This window comes from Bactrocera dorsalis, chromosome 3, assembly GCF_023373825.1.
Source record: "Bactrocera dorsalis isolate Fly_Bdor chromosome 3, ASM2337382v1, whole genome shotgun sequence".
NCBI classification, from domain to species: Eukaryota; Metazoa; Arthropoda; class Insecta; order Diptera; family Tephritidae; genus Bactrocera; species Bactrocera dorsalis.
The window spans coordinates 59,906,035-59,913,126 of NC_064305.1; positions in this window are offsets into that span (position 1 = coordinate 59,906,035).

Here is a 7,092-nt window from a genome sequence, read left to right on the forward strand (position 1 = left end):
AGCGCGTTAAGGATTCAATTACAAAATGCTTAAAAATCATAAAAGTAACACAAGCGTAAACACAGTTACACATATGGGTGAAGCATATGTTTACAGTGTGCCTGCCACTTAATAAGAACGCTATAACAATTTGTATACTAGAGAGAAAAAAAATGAAGAAAAACGGAAATAATATTTTTTTTTTGCATAAAAATCCAATACTTAATAATTTATGTACATTTTTGTACGCGTGTGTGTGTGTGTGTAAAAAATTTTTGCATATGCACTTTCATTTGCATTTATCTTATTTGCCGCCCATGCCCTCTCATATGTTGGGGCCACGAGGCGTATGAGTAATTTCACTGAGAACAGCCAGCAAGTTGCTATGAAAGTATGTACATACGTGAATGTGTGCATGGGAGCGTGTAAAAAGTAATAATATGCGTGCAATATTAATTGTAATGTACTAAAGCATATTAAATATGTGTGAGTGTAGAAAAAACACATTTGTTTGTGTGTTGAAAAATAATAATTTAATATTATTTTAAATTCACTCAAGCGTAAATGCAACGCTGCGCAACTGTCGCTGTGCTCCACTCGAGTGTGTGTGTGCCTCCTTGGTTGCTGTTGCAAGTGTGTCTCATGCGTGCACTTTAATCTCGCGCATATTACTGCCTGTGTATGTTGTTGTTGTTGTTGCTGGTGTGCCAAAAGTGCATAAATAATCAGGACGCACGGTGTTGAGAATGCAGGAAAAATCATGATAAATATGATATAAGTGTATTGCAAGAATGAGTTAAAGTTATTCTCATATTTATTTTTTTCTTCAATTTTGCAAGATATATTGTGAAGAATATACATACAGTTACAGAAACAAGGTTGTTATTTTGTACAACGATGGGCTGGCCTTCACCTTGTAACGTGGCTTTTGCCACCTTCCAATAAGTTACGTCAACTTCGCCCCACAGTACACCATGTACCCGCACCATACGCACACAACGATGCTGAACCCCGCTAGAGCTTTCCACCATGTACCTGCACCATACGCATACTCACCTCGCTACCGCGACGAAAGCTGCGCTGTGCTTGCTATATAAGCAAGCACTTCGCACTGAGTGCGCTCATTTGCTCCAGTTCGCCGAATCGGACGGTCACCGGGAACAGCAGTAGGCAGCGGGAAGTCAACGCTGGCTCATCAATCCCGTTCGTTTTCATCACCGTGCCAGCTCCACTAAGCGTCAACGCCGGCTCATCAAATCCCGTTCGTTTCATCACCGTGCCAGCTTCAATAAGCGTCAACGCTGGCTCATCAATCCCGTTCGTTTTCATCACCGTGCCAGCTTCACTAAGCGTCAACGCCGGCTCATCAATTCCGTTCGTTTTCATCACCGTGCCAGCTTCACTAAGCGTTAACGCTGGCTCATCAATCCCGTTCGTTTTCATCACCGTGCCAGCTTCACTAAGCGTCAACGCCGGCTCATCAATTCCGTTCGTTTTCATCACCGTGCCAGCTTCACTAAGCGTTAACGCTGGCTCATCAATCCCGTTCGTTTTCATCACCGTGCCAGCTTCACTAAGCGTCAACGCCGGCTCATCAATCCCGTTCGTTTTCATCACCGTGCCAGCTTCAATAAGCGTCAACGCCGACTCATCAATCCTGTTCGTTTTCATCACGCTGGTCTGGCTGTCCACTGAAAGGGGGGCGTGGACAATTCGTTTATTAAAATCAAATCTTTTATTTGCTAAGGGTTCATGGGTCCCAAGGCTGACCCTGGAGCGGCTGAGCTTACCTCAGCTATGAACGAGACCCCATTACAAATGGCGCCCGAGCAGGGACCTGATTTTGTGAGTGACAGTGAAAAACATGAAACGGTCACCAACGCTCATGAATCAGGTTCGCCGCGCCCCCCACACAATCATAAGCATCGCAGTACTCCAGCGAACAAGGCTCTAACGCTTGAGACGGACACGACCAGTTGGATTTACTGGCTGAAGAAGGACCGATTAATCACCGAGTGCAGACGACACCACATCGCTGTCGAAGGGCGCACCGTAGCAGATCTCCGTACCGAGCTGAGCGCCTGCATCCGTGCAAAGCGCCACAATAAATCCACGGAAGATCTGGTGAAAGCTTTGGAAAGGGAAATGAAGGAGGAAGATAACGCCACCATACTCGTTCCAACCACCACAGTGAGAATCCCCAGCAAAGCGATAGCAACACGTGACATAACCTCAGCCGCAAGAGTGCCGGATTTGGAGGTTATAAACTCCGTGCGGCAATGGAACATACGCTACAGCGGTCGCGAAAATTTACACGACTTTTTAGAGCGATGCGAGGAACTCGCCGAATGCTACTCTATAGCAAACAACCAGCTTCTTGCTACTATGCCGGAAATTTTGCAGGACAAAGCGCTGCAATGGTTTCGTATAAAACGCAATGTCATCAGCACGTGGGACGACTTTCGTTACGAGGCTCAACGGTTCTTTTTACCGAAACGTCACCTCGCATATCTGGAGGAAACCATCCATCAGCGCAAGCAATTACCCAGAGAGAAAGCAAAGGATTATGTGCTGGCCATCCAAACGCTCATCCGCCAGCACCCGAAACTACGCGATGAAGATCACACCGAGCGTATATATGACGGTCTAAGGGTGGAATATCGCTTATATGTCCGTCGGAGCGATTTCAACAGCGTGGACGAACTACTCGAATTAACGGAAGAATTCGAATTGTTGAAAGGCGAGGAGACCAGGCAAGCGAGAAACACCAATCACTGTTTGACGGCGGTAAGTAATAAGTATTGCAGCGAGAACGTTTGTTGGCGATGTAAGCAGCCGGGACACCGAAGACACCAATGTCGCAACCAACAGCGAATATTTTGCTCTCGCTGTGGACGCGACGGAATCATGTCGCGGGACTGCAATTGTCCTACACATACGACAGTGCGAGCTTTTCCGTTCAAACCCAGTACAACAGCACTCAAAGCAACGATTCCGTACCCAGAAGGGAAACCAGATGGCCGTTATTATTTGCCCATTACTGTCGCAGGCATGCAGATAGAAGCTCTGGTGGACACCGGAGCCACGCTCACATATATCGGCAAAGAACTTCAACGTCATCTAGATAAACACCAAATTAAAGCCAGACGCCAGACCAGTCGCATTCAGCTAGCTAACCAGACGTATATACCTAGCACGAAAATGTATCCTGTTACGATAGAGCTGGGAAACAAGTCTACGCACCTACTTGTATCAGCTCTACCGACGCTTTCGGAACATGTCATCTTAGGCATGGATTTCTTAAGGAAGCGAGACCTGACTATCACCATCGATGGTCAGCCCCTAACCGCAACACGCCTAAGCACACAGGCACCTACCGATCACCTTGCTACGCTAACCGAAAGGCAACATCTTACGGAACAGGAGAATCACCAATTGAATACTCTCCTCACTGAAAACGCAGCAGTATTCTCGACGATCACCGGCCCCAGCACAGCCACCGAACACATAATTCGTCTTAAACACGACCGTCCACTAAAGCAGAGATATTCTCCACGCAACCCAGTGATGCAGGAAGTAATCAATCCAACCGAGCACACAAACAGAATCGTGAAAGCCATGATTGCACGACGAGCAAAGGCCGATCATCAAACCTGGGACCACCAACTAGCCGAAATAGCTTCCGCAATAGATACATCACCACACGACTCGACAAAAACATCAGCAGCTGAGATAAACTTCGGGTACACACCGGCTGCACCGAAACAAATCCGTAAAGATGGGAATGTGCCTGACGAAGAAGCCACCATCGTGCCGACACTCACCGAGCTTTGGCAAGGAATTTCTCGCAACTTGTTTACTGCAGCAAAACGCCAGAAGAAATACTACGATTTGCGCAGACGACCATGGAAGCCACTCATCGGCGAGAAAGTACTCAAAAGAGCTCATCCGCTCTCTCCCGCAGTAAACAGATTTGTACAGAAGCTTGCTCCGAAATATTCTGGCCCATATATCGTCAGAAAATTCAAGTCGACCAATACAGTCGAGCATGTGCATCTGCAAGATTTAAAGCAGCTGCCAACCGAATACTCTAGCTCCGAGCCACTTAGCACTAATGTAATGCAACAATAGACGTTGCCAACGCTAATCGAAGCGTCCGTTTGCTCATCTCTTTCCAGATAATCAAAATGACAAGAAAGATATTAAAATTAATTTAAAAATTGGTAATACTAGTTTATAAGACACCTTGTACAATAGGTTAATTTAAAAATTTTGTAATACTAGTTTATAAGACGCCTTGGTACTATAGGCTAAGAAACTACTATTAAATAAAGGTTTCCACACCCGCTCCCCGTTCACGGCACACGCCAACTAGGACAGCCAGCCAGCCTCCAGCCGAAACATCGTGGGAGATCTCCTCCCACCTGCCGCCAGCGAAGGATCATTGTCCGAAGTGAGGGGGGGACTGTAACGTGGCTTTTGCCACCTTCCAATAAGTTACGTCAACTTCGCCCCACAGTACACCATGTACCCGCACCATACGCACACAACGATGCTGAACCCCGCTAGAGCTTTCCACCATGTACCTGCACCATACGCATACTCACCTCGCTACCGCGACGAAAGCTGCGCTGTGCTTGCTATATAAGCAAGCACTTCGCACTGAGTGCGCTCATTTGCTCCAGTTCGCCGAATCGGACGGTCACCGGGAACAGCAGTAGGCAGCGGGAAGTCAATCCCGTTCGTTTTCATCACCGTGCCAGCTTCAATAAGCGTCAACGCCGGCTCATCAATCCCGTTCGTTTCATCACCGTGCCAGCTTCAATAAGCGTCAACGCTGGCTCATCAATCCCGTTCGTTTTCATCACCGTGCCAGCTTCACTAAGCGTCAACGCCGGCTCATCAATTCCGTTCGTTTTCATCACCGTGCCAGCTTCACTAAGCGTTAACGCTGGCTCATCAATCCCGTTCGTTTTCATCACCGTGCCAGCTTCACTAAGCGTCAACGCCGGCTCATCAATTCCGTTCGTTTTCATCACCGTGCCAGCTTCACTAAGCGTTAACGCTGGCTCATCAATCCCGTTCGTTTTCATCACCGTGCCAGCTTCACTAAGCGTCAACGCCGGCTCATCAATCCCGTTCGTTTTCATCACCGTGCCAGCTTCAATAAGCGTCAACGCCGACTCATCAATCCTGTTCGTTTTCATCACGCTGGTCTGGCTGTCCACTGAAAGGGGGGCGTGGACAATTCGTTTATTAAAATCAAATCTTTTATTTGCTAAGGGTTCATGGGTCCCAAGGCTGACCCTGGAGCGGCTGAGCTTACCTCAGCTATGAACGAGACCCCATTACAAGCTTCATCAGCGAATTTTGTTTCATATCTTCGATCGACTAAAAACAGTTTCCGCAGAGCGGCAATTTCAGTTTGGAGAACAAGAAAAAAACACAGGGAGCCAAATCTGGTGGATACGGTAGTAGATCGATGGTGTTCATTACGTTTTTGGCTTTCAATTCGGTCACAATGCATTATCATCGCCAAAAATCTACGATTTTTTCTACCACAATTCCAACCGTTTTCGACAGATGTTCTCACACAAACGCCTCAACACGAATAAATAGAACTCCTTATTGACCGTATATCACTCCGGAACACTTTTATGATACATCAAACCAGGAATATCGAAAATGCAATCAGCATCACCTTGCTCTCCATGAATTTAGGATCAGAATTCCCACGATCAAGCATGTCTAAGAGATACTTTTTCTTTATGATACTCTTTTGAAAAAAATGAGCTTTATCAGGACGAGTCCATCAAGAACGCGTTTCATACACAAAATATACACCAAAACCATACGAATGGATACGCAAGAGATGTCGAACTCTCTTGCAATCTCTCTAATACTAGCCTGACTATTTTCAAGCACCATATCCTTCACTATTTTACTATTTTTAGCAGTTGAAGAGGTCTAATGCCGTCCAGAAAGAGACATGTCTTCGACAAGCTCTCGTCTTTGAAGGCTTTGTATCACTCGTAGACTTATATTTTTAATAAAACTGAATCACCGTAAGTCCTTTCCAACATCCGCAAAGATTCTTCGCACACGAAAATTGGCTGCAAATACAAAATTTGAGATAAATTCTTTATTGGATATTTTTGTCTATTGTAAAAATCGCAACGCACTACTGAGGTGTACCGCCTTAAGCAGCTGCTGTAAACAAGCTGGTAAACAGATCACGTTCATATTGAGCATAATAACTAAGCATAGTTCAACCAACCAAGCGAAATACATTTCTGGGTGCTTTTTTGTCAGTATATACATATATATAAAGGGTTTGCTAAAAAGCACTAAAAGTGTCATAACTCAATAACCAAATCAGTCACTGACATTAAATTTTACACCCGAGATGATACGAAAGGGTATTATAGGAACCAGTATAAAAATTAGGTAGATTAGGTAAATTAAGACAATAGGTTTGGCACCGTCTAACTTTATGTGAAAAGCCATATCTTTGAACCTGCTACAGAAAATTCGAAAAAAACTTTTTACGCAAAACTAGCATAAACAGTACATTTAAGGCATATCTCAAGTCTAAAAATTATTAATATCGGAACATAACTGTTGAAGACCCCAAAATGTGGACCGTGATGTCTATGGCTGATCTTTTACCGAAAATATCGGTCAATATTTGAAATGTATTACAGAAATTCGGGGAGAAAATTTTACTTTATGCGGCATATATCGGCGATATCGTAAAGAAATTAGAATAGCAATTTATCTAATAAGACACTGCTGCAATTTCACATTGGATATTCGTACGATGTTCATCAATCGTTGCTGGCTTATTGTCATAGACCAAAGACTTGACGTAACCCCACAGAAAATAGTCTAATGGTGTCAAATATGTGAGGCGACCAATTGACTGGGTCATTTCACATTCACCAAACTTGGTTTATGGCACCGTCCTGTTGGAACCAATATTTTCCAAATCCATATCATCTAATTCCCATTTCAAAGTAATGGCTCAATGATGCCGCCGGCCTATAAACCGAACCAAATCGTAATTTTTTCGAAACGTAATGGTGACTCATGGATTACGTATGGATTTCTGCC